This window comes from Peromyscus eremicus, chromosome 6 (assembly GCF_949786415.1).
Source record: "Peromyscus eremicus chromosome 6, PerEre_H2_v1, whole genome shotgun sequence".
Classification (NCBI taxonomy): domain Eukaryota; kingdom Metazoa; phylum Chordata; class Mammalia; order Rodentia; family Cricetidae; genus Peromyscus; species Peromyscus eremicus.
The window spans coordinates 92,389,774-92,400,495 of record NC_081421.1 but is presented as its reverse complement, the minus strand read 5'-3'; the positions used below and the strand labels follow the sequence as shown (position 1 = coordinate 92,400,495).

General features: G+C 42.1%; 1 long non-coding RNA gene across 1 annotated transcript; it reads left to right on the top strand.

Annotated features, from left to right (window-relative positions):
- Positions 1-2,480: 2,480 nt before the first annotated feature.
- On the top strand, positions 2,481-6,848 carry LOC131912676 (uncharacterized). Its single transcript, XR_009379674.1, has 3 exons — positions 2,481-2,616; positions 5,884-6,142; positions 6,431-6,848. It is a non-coding gene; the product is annotated as an uncharacterized LOC131912676 (long non-coding RNA).
- Positions 6,849-10,722: the final 3,874 nt, after the last annotated feature.

Here is a 10,722-nt window from a genome sequence, read left to right as displayed (position 1 = left end):
TCCAGGGGCAGGAGAAGACCTTATGTCTCAGAAGGAACTTGTTGAGAAAGTGGGTGACAGAGCAAAGTGGCATTCTAGTTACCATCCCCGAGGCAGGAGGCTGTTCAGGGGGAAGAGGGCTCAGCCTGCAGCTGTGCCCACACCACCATCCAAGGAGCATCATTGCTGGAGAAATGGCCTCGGAAATCCCCTTCTGCTTTGTCTCTTATTTGAACCTTATATTTGGCCTTTTATTACTAGAAAAACATTTTATTGTCCTTCTATTCAGATAAGTAACCAGGAGCTTAGAAGAGGAATTATTCTAGTCAGTGTTTGGCCGAACCCTGCTGTGATTGGTGTGGAAACCACCGCTCTAACCTCCCCCCCCCCCCGAATCTTTGTATGTTCATATGTGTGCACCTGTGTGAATGTGCGTGTAGAAGCCAGATCCAGCCTCAGCTGGGGTTACTCACACTCTAGCTACCTTGTGTTTTTTTGTTTTTGCTTTATGAGACTGTGTCTCTCACTAGCCAGGAGTTCCCCAAATAGACTCATCTGGTTGGCCAGTGGGCACCGGGGATCTCCCTGTCACCACCCACCCGGTGTGAGCATTACAAGCTTCTTGTCACCACCCTTGTCTTTATTCATGTGGGTTCTAGGAATCGAACCCAGGTCCTCATGCTTTCAAGGCAAGTGCTTTACGCACTGAGCCATTCTTCCAGCCCTTCCCTAAGTCTTTAACAACAATAACATAACAAACCCCACTAATCTTGAATTTCAAGGAAGTTACGAATACAGAGGCAAGAACAATATCAGGACTGTTGAGGTAGTGTTAGGCATTTCAAAGACAGGCTTGCTGAGAGTCTGCCGCTGACTCAATGTTCCACAAATAACAGTTGGCCTATGAGTCATGATACTGAAAGCCTCCTGGCACAATGCCTGAGGCCAGAATTGTGGCATTTTGGGTAATGTTTGCCCCAATGTGGGCTGAGGGCAGCTAGAGATCTGGAAAGGTCTTCTGGTGCTGTGATGACCTCAGGTGTTGGGGAGGCCCAAAGATATCAATCATTGACTCTCCCCATCCTTCACCGGCACCTCTTTTCAGCCTGTTTTCTTAGTCGTGACTCATAGTGATGAAAAATTCTCATAAGAATAATTTTCCATTTGGGTTCCAATTATGTACTGACATGAGGCTCATTAAACAATGCATTCATTAGAGAAAACCAAAATATGATCGTCATGGGTTACTGCACCTATTTCACTTACTGCCAAGGGAAGCCCTAAGCTGATTCAAAGGGTGCAAAATATTCTCGTCATTTTGGTTGTCATCACTAATGATACATAATAAGAATCTGGATATCTGCTGAACTGAGAACAAGTGCCGGGAGGTGGCCATGATCTGAGACAGGATGGTTGGAGCAGATCTTCCATTCTAGAGAAAGGCTGTCACATCCCAGCAGTGATTGCCTTCATTCTGGATCTGGTCTCCAGTGAGGTTTTTGTTTTGGAGCTTTTTATTTTTTTTCTGATAGAAGCATTTTGTGGAACAATGACGATAAAGTCTTTCATTTTGGTGGAAAGCTGGTGACTGAGTTGAGGGATCCTAGCCACTACCCCTGCCAGCTTAATATTTATACTGATGAACTGGCAAGGAAAGTCAGTAGCAGCCTGTTTTGCCATTTTCCTATACTGAATTACAATCCGTTTTACTCTTACCAAGTTGCAAATGCTGTCTTATTTTATAGAGTGCCTTGTGTGTGTAGTACAATTTTTGGGTAAATTGAAATCTCTTTTTCAATACAGCCTCATTCTTGTGTGCGTGTGTCTGCAAGTGCACACACACACAGACACCCCTGAATTAATATTAAAGGGAGGTAGTCGCTCTGCATGTCATTTGTCCTGCATAGAGACCTGACCACTACAGGGAGATGCAGACTATCCTGACCCCACTGCTTTGTGTTATTTGATTTCTTAAATTAATTTTTTATTTGTAATCTCAGATTTTGTTGACCTTGCAGAACCCTTTAAAAGAGCAGTCACAGAGCCGACTCCAGTGTGTAGACAGGCCAATGGAGAATAAGAAATAATAACTTAGTCTGATAAGTCAAATTTTAGATTCATATTTTAAAGGTCAGAAGTGCAAATTCCATTAAATTTGGACTTATGGTCAAATTTACTTTAAGTCTTCCCCCCATCTTTAGTTCAGAATTATCTAAGATTATTTATGATTCAGAAAATTTTGCACACTTGGAGGGGTAAAAAAACTGAGTTGTAAAATCAAATATAATAGCCATGCTTAAAAACGAGGTTTTATTCACTAAGCCTTCATTTGTCCTCTACAAAACAAGTTGTGTCTAGAGGTGAGCAGACACATTTGGGATTGAAAAGTACTCATTTGGGGAAAAAAAAAAACAAAAACCCAACAACAGTATTGGAAACAGTGTTTCTGAGAACCTCTTCATGTGACAAAGTGGTTCTGTTTTTTCTTTAGCTCCAGGATCTGGGAGTTAATTGGTGTAGAGAATGAAGCAGGGAGAGTAGATGACATGGAGGACAGCATTTACTTCTTCCATTGGCTGTGACTTCTGTGTCTCCACTTTCCTGGCTCCCCTCATCTGTGGACTAGAGGAAATTTAGGTGAGTCCTGTTTCTACCCACCAATATCCCTATCCCCCAAACACATGCTTGCTGAACTCTGTCTCTCTTTGATCCTCAGTGAATTGCTGAATAGGTATCTATCTTAGTTTCCTGGTTTTCTCAGAAGCCTAGTAATTCATTTTAGGCCAGTCAGAAGATGAACGAATGGATAGATGAGGTAGGTGGGGCTGGCCTTTAAAGACCTATAGCAGTTGGATAGGTAAAACTATTCAAAAGACTTCATTACCCTCCATATAGACATGATCTTGACCACCAGAAGATTCTGTCTTGACTTCAATGACACCCAATGCCCCCTAAATGACCTTCAGTATTGAACTCTACAGATAGCTTCATGGCTATGCTTTGATATCACTGATTTCCGAGGACACAGGATGAGGATACCTGTCCCATTCTGTTTTACTTAACTATTTTTATTTTATTTTATTTTATTTTATTTTATTTTATTTTATTTTATTTTATTTTATTTTATTTTTATTTTGCAGTACAATTCAGTTCTACACATCAGCCACGGATTCCCCTGTTCTCCCCCCTCCGGTCCCCCTCACCTTCCCCCCAGCCCACCCCCCACTCCCACCTCCTCCAGGGCAAAGCCTCCCCCAAGGACTGAGATCAACCTGGTAGACTCAGTCCAGGCAGGTCCAGTCCCCTCCTCCCAGGCCGAGCCAAGCGACCCTGCATAGGCCCCAGGTTTCAAACAGCCAACCCATGCAATGAGCACAGGACCTGGTCCCACTGCCTGGGTGCCCCCCAAACAGATCAAGCCAATCAACTGTCTCACCCATTCAGAGGGCCTGATCCAGTTGGTGACCCCTCAGCCATTGGTTCATAGTTCATGTGTTTCCATTCGTTTGGCCACCTGTCCCTGTGCTTTATCCAACCTTGGTCTCAACAATTCTCACTCATATAAACCCTCCTCATTCTCGCTAATTGGACTCCTAGAGCTCCACCCAGGGCTTAGCCATGGATCTCTGCATCCAGATCCCTCAGTAGTTGGATGGGGTTTCTAGCATGACAATTAGGGTGTTTGGCCATCCCATCACCAGAGTAGGTCAGTTCAGGCTCTCTCTCGACCATTGCCAGCAGTCTGTTGTGGGGGTATCCTTGTGGATTTCTGTGGGCCTCTCTAGCACTTTGCCTCTTCCTATTCTCATGTGGTCTTCATTTACCATGGTCTCCTATTCCTTGTTCTCCCTCTCTGTTGTTGATCCAGCTGGGATCTCCCGCTCCCCCAAGCTCTCTTTCCCTCGATCCTCGCCCTTCATTACCCCCACTCATGTCCAGGCTGTTGATGTAGATCTCTTCCATTTCTCCGTCATTGGGCGATCCCTGTGTCTTTCTTGGGGTCCCGAGTTCCAGGTAGCCTCCCGGGTGATGTGAGTAGCAGTCCAGTCATCCTTGTTCCACATCTAGTATCCTCCTATGAGTGAGTACATACCATGTTTGTCTTTCTGAGTCTGGGTTACCTCACTCAGGATGATTTTTTCTAGATCCATCCATTGGCTTGCAAACCTCATGATGTCATTGTTTTTCTCTGCTGAGTAGTATTCCATTGTGTATATGTACCACATTTTGTTTATCCATTCTTCAGTTGAAGGGCATCTAGGTTGTTTCCATGTTCTGGCTATTACAAACAATGCTGATATGAACATAGCTGAACAAGTGCTCTTGTGGTTTGATTGAGCATTCCTTGGGTATATGCCCAAGAGTGGTATAGCTGGATCTTGGGGGAGATGGATTCCCAATTTTCTAAGAAAGCGCCATATTGATTTCCAAAGTGGTTGTACAAGCTTGCATTCCCACCAGCAGTGGAGGAGAGCTCCCCTAGCTCCACATCCTCTCCAGCATAAGGTGTCTTCAGTGTTTTTGATCTTAGCCATTCTGACAGGCGTAAGGTGGTATCTCAGAGTTGTTTTGATTTGCATTTCCCTGATGATTAGGGATGTTGAGCAATTCCTGTTTTTTTTTTTTTTTAACATGCTCTGGTGTCAATGAGATTGAATCTTTTTCTCCCAGAGAAATGCCCTTGAACTCGTAAGGTGTGTACTTGAACTCATTGTTTGGCTTGAAGTAGATTGGGTTGGGAATAAGAGAAATCCAAGTGTTCTCTGAGACCATCAACTTAATGAAGTCTTGGCAGTTAAAACACATGTTGTCATAGCCATGTAGACTCCATTTCCCTCCATTTCTTTTGTCTTTCTTTACTCAAGGAATGGTGACCTCACTGTGTTGTTGACTTCCTTCTGTCTGTGGAAGAGTCTTTGACTAGAGTACTGTACACTATTGAATAACACTGAAAACCCAAGACCAGATCATTGCTTTTACCGGTCATTTTACTTCTGGATTCTTCACTTCAGCATTTCATACCTCTGTCTGAAAGATGTATATGGATTTAGATGATTATATGAAGCATAGGCTCATTGCCTCTTTTTCAGTCATGAAAATATTTTCACAAGATTTCAGCTGGAATTTTTTAATGTAAGTAGGCCTTTGTTGTTTATGTTTTTTTAAAATGAAAAAAAAAACCATTTTTTTGTATATGGATATTTTGTTTGCATGTATTTCTGCACACTGTATGCATGGCTGGTGGCCAGAAAGGCCCCAAGGTGGACAGAGTAGCTGTCTAGAAATGTGCAGATCTCTGCAGTAGAGATGTTTCCTGACAACAGTCTCAGTATTTTAGTTGGTGGAAGTGAGTGGGTTTGTTAATACATTCCAAGAGGTGTCACCAGGATGTTAGGTCTAAATACAGAGGTGGACAAGGAATGGCTATGAAAGAGGCTAAAAATAGCCCCCAATTAAATATAATTAGGCTCTGGACCTTCAACATTCTAACTTCTCCATAATCTCCGAAGTTCTAGGAAATTAATCAGCCTTCTAGAAGGTTCTCCATAAGGTACAGAGTTATTTACCTGACTTTTCATTCACAAATGTTTCCTTTTGGTGGTGGGGTTGTGTTCCTGAGCCTTTTGTTTGTTGTACAATTATTGGTAACTTAATGACAAGCCTACGTGTGTGTGCGTGCGCGCGCGCGTGCGCGCGCGCACTGAGGCAAGATCTCTCTATATGTAATTATGTCTGATCTGTAACACACAATGTAGACTAGGCTGCCCTTGTCCTTGCACTGATCTCCTGTCTCTGCCTTCTAAATGCTGGGATAACTGGCACTATCATACTTGGGTCCTTTCCTCATTCCCCCTCTTCTTCATTTCTCTGCTCCTTCCTTCTCTCCCTCATCTTTTCTTTTAGATACAAGGAGATGTGTAGAAAGAAGACAACAAGAGAACAGAAGAGACCCATTGGTTGAGGAGAGGTGCCCAGAGCAAAGACAAGGAAGGTTTAGGCATTGACAGACATTTGCTTCATAACATTGCTTCTTACTGCCGATTTCTGTAAGATGGAGTTGTCAAACATTTGAGTGCATCCACTGATGCCTGTGAGACCAAGAGTACACGGGGACATCCTTCTTCCTCCCACAGATCTACTTCTGATGGAAAATTCACTTAAGGTACTAGTAACCAGGGGTTGGAGTAAAACAATTCGCTTTACTTCATCTGTTCCCATACAACAAAGAACACAGGGAACCTGTAGTATAAGATAAGGAATTGTGAGCAAAACACAAGCCTTGATTCTTAATTGATCTGCTAGTCTCTGTGGGTTTAAGTTAACCATTATGAGTGAGTCCCTGCTGTATTGTTTTCTAATTAAGGCATATATATGTCTAATGAGATTTCAGAATAATAAGGCATTTATAATACTTTAATGAAGGGCATTCTTTTCATCTTTATTTACTTAGCAGCATAATCAAGACCAACTAAGAAAGGTTAGCCACGGTCAAAGGAAATTGATGAAGAGTGGCTATTAAGGGATGGAGCATATGTACGCAGACTATGGTTAAATAACGGTAAGTAGGACGTGTTTATTAAAATGATGCAGGGATTTTATACCTTCATTCTTGATGTCTCTTAGTACCTGACATTATACTGCTACGGTTTCCATGGAGACAGCACACACTCTTCCTTTCAGCTGACCTGAAGTTCAAGCCCTGCTGTTGCAATAGAAATTCTAAAAAACCACTTCCACATTTATTAAAAACAAAAATACAAAATCTATGTAAAAAGGAAAAGGAAAAAAAAAGAGGACGAGAGAATCCATTGACTATATTACAGAAGAGGAGCGAGAATGTGCTGTTTTCATTAAGACAGAATCAAGAAACAACTTACTATGCTGGAGGTTGAGAGTGTCTGTCATTTCTTTCCCTAAATTACCTTAGAATTGATGCCCCTGAGCCTGCTCTAACATCTGCACCTTTCATTTCTAATTCAATACACTCTACTATTTTTAGTTTTCTGGAAATCTCTCTCTCTCTCTCTCTCTCTCTCTCTCTCTCTCTCTCTCTCTTTCTCTCTCTCTTGATTTAAGAACTTGCTTCTGTATGGCTCACACACACAAATGTTGACTTGGTGTATGAGTTGACTTTAATAAAGGCAGGTTTACTTTGGGGAAGTATCACCAAAATAAGATATTTCACAGGAGTAAGGGACCAGAAGCTGGATCTCCCATTCACAGTTCTCCTTTGTTTGGCTTATTAGTTAAGAAGGTTAAGAAAATGTGACTTCTGAGGGTCTATTCATTGGCTTGCATAGCCAAATGGTCCAAACATGGCTTGGTTTCCCTATGGGGTTGTTCCTCTAGGATTTTCTACACTCTGACACTCATGTTTATACAATCCCCAGGTCATTTTCTGTAAAATGTCTGAAGCAGTTACTCAGATCTCATTAACCCAACATACAAAAGCAAGAACATGAGAGTGATCTTTTCTAGAAGTCTCTACTTAATGGCATTTTGTGCTTCGGTGTTCTGGTTGGGACAGCATAGGTCTATAGGGCTGTGGAGATGGTAGGTGATAAATTGTTTGCCATGAATACCAGAGCTTATATCTCCAGAACCCTGTAAATGTTAGGCTTGTGTGGTGGTCTGCCCATAATTCCACCGTGAACATTAGAGGAAGAGACAAGAGATTCCTAGAGCTAGCCAAATTGGTGAGCTCTGGGTTCAAGGGGACAGTCTGCAACAACATATAATGTGTTGATAGTGATTGAAGAAGACAAATCCATGTTAATCCTTGCCCCCCCATATCTACACACAGACACAGACACACAGACACACACAGACACACAGACACACACACACACACACACACACACACACAGATACATACACATAGATACACACACCACAAGACAAACATGTGAACAAAACCTTCAAGGAGGATTAGGTCAGTTGGCATTAGACTTAAGATATTGTCTTAGTCAGTGTTCTATTGCTGTGAAGAGACACCATGACCATGGCAACTATTAAAGAAGAAAATATTTAATTGGAGCTGGCTTACACCTTGACAGGTTTAGTCCATTCTCATCGTGGCAGGGAGCATGGTGGCACACAGACAGACATGGTACTGGAGAAATAGCTGAAGATTCTATGTCTGGATCTGCAGGCAACAGGAAGAGAGAAAGCCACTGTGTCTGGCTTGGGCTTTGAAAACCTCGAAGCCCACCTCCATTGACACACTTCTTCCAACAAGGTCACACCTCCTAGTCCCTTTAAGTAGTATGAACATATGGGTGCCATTATTATTCATAACACCACAGATATATATTCAGTTTCTAGGCCAGACTAATTCATTTCCTTCCCAAGCATATAGCCTGCATGGCAGAAGTGTCTAAGGATGTAAAATTCTGAGGAATCACAACATAATAGTGGGCAAATGCTTAGGAAAGATAACTGCCCACTGTGAGATGTCAGCTGGTGTTTCAGTTTAACCCCTTTTAAATTGTAGTCTGTTCTTCAAATCACACTGTCTCTTTTATAGTTCCTAATACTTTTTAAACCATGTAATAACATTTGATCTTCATTGTGTTGATTGTTATATTTGTTATTGGACCACCACCATCATCCAAAATAAACATTTTTCTTTGTCTAACTTACCCATTCTGTGTATTGTGTTTTTAGCAACAGAAAAATAATCTAATCTAAACAACTAATCTGCCAGATTTATGCTAGGAGTCCCATAAGGGATTTCATCTGTATTCTCTGATTCTGTTCTCCACCAGGGGGTGCAAGAGCAAAGGAATCAAGACTCCTCCCCACTGAAGGACTCCTCCCTAGCTCTGGGCAGAGCTCCATCCACTTATTCCAAATGAGCCCCTGTTGTAGTATCTTTGGCCTTGAACCTGACATGCACATGGTTTCCAGAAATAACACAGGAATAAATATTTCTATTGTGTTGCATGTAGTTCCCAGCCAGAAATCTGTAATGACTGTAAAATATTCTCTTTATGAGGTTTTTGCCCATCACAATCTTTGACTTTAATTTTAGATATAGTTCCCTAAGTCACCCAAAGAATTTGCCCAGCTTTTGTGGCTACATAAAGGATGATAAGCAGCAGGGATGATATTAAAAACATTGACAACTCGAGCAGCCCAGACAACAAGCAAACCAGCAAAGGGTGGCTGGCACCTGGACGTATCACCCATGCCTGCAGTCCGTGAGTAAGCTGGCCCTTGCCTCCTGTTTCCCTCACCATCTGTAGATGAAGGGGTGCCTGTTCAGAGCCTACTGGTACCATTTCAATTCCTATTTCTACAGTTGAGAAAACGGTCCCTCAGGGAAGCAAGTGACTTCCTTAAAACCATACAAGAGTCAGATGTAAGCCAAATCAATTATGGAACTCCACGCGAGCAAATCTCTTTGTGTTTTGCTTCATAGGAAGACATATGTCTTAGAAGCAAAATTAATCAATACAAATCCTAAAATAATTTTTAAGTCTTTCTGCGATGTAACAGGAAAGAAAAAAATAAGAACTAAGGTCACCTTTAATCATCTCTGTATCTGCTCTTGCTATTCTGCAAGACTATGTCCCTGTCCTCACCCTTTTGAAAAGTGATACATAAAACCCATTGGTTGGGTAGGTCGAACAGTCACTTTTCCTACCAGGGGAAGTACTATGAGACTTTCTGGAGAGGCGTGTCTGGTTCATCTGAAGCAGCTATCCAGCAGAACAGGAAGTTGCGTCCCCTTGCCCCACTAACACAGACTCCTAATGCTCTACACAACAAAGCACTTGAGCTGGTGGCAAGAAAGCATAGGTTGCCACCTTGTCTGACCACTTTCATATGAGAAGTGATTTGGGGAGATTGGCCCATGGTACAGAGAACCTCTAGATGTCAGAGGGGACACTAGACCACAATGGTTCCCAGCTCTTTGCAAATGAGGCATGTGTCTGCTTTCTGCCCAGCACAGTATGCATGCTATAAATATTTACTGAAGGGAGAAACAAGCCTGCCGGTAGATAAGAAACAACTTAGGAAGAAAATGATGTCCTCTCCTTCTCCACTCCCTTTTTGTTTTCTTTTCCTCCATTTTAGCCCATCGGAATGATTTCAGTTGGCCATTTACATCAGAGAAACTGGTGGACTGAATGATACTTTCTCGGACCCTGGTGATTTACTCCTGTGCTCCATCTCCTTTCTCTTCCCATCACTTTTCTCTCCTCTCTTTTTCATTGAATGCATGAAAGAGTCATTTTCCGTTGCAGTGTTATTCCAAAGGTCGCTGACAGGGTGGCAGTAAAATGACACAGTTAAGTGATACCGATTTTAATGACTTAATGCTCTCGTAATTTCTAATAAAAACATCAGGAGAGACAGGGTGATGTTTCAAAAGACATAAAAATGGAACATGGATCATAGTAAAAGATGTTTGTGCAAAATTTCCATGCCAGAGAATGGAGCCAGGCAGGACAAAGTTTGTACAGGCAGAGCCATAAAATAGAGGCTATTAGTAAAGGGGGGCGGGGAAGGGGGATGTCACATCAGAGAAAAAGAAAAAAAATTGAAGGTATGTCAGAAGGAAAAGAAAAAGTATATGCCAAAAGGAAATAAAGGTGGACTGGCTTCTTAACAAGGATAAAGAGCAAATAGGAAATTATGGGGAAAAGAAGGAAGGCTTGGCCTGTCTTATGAGCCTGGCTTGGCCACAAAGGGTAATAGCAGAAAGAATACTTAAGGTAATAATAGTCAATGAGG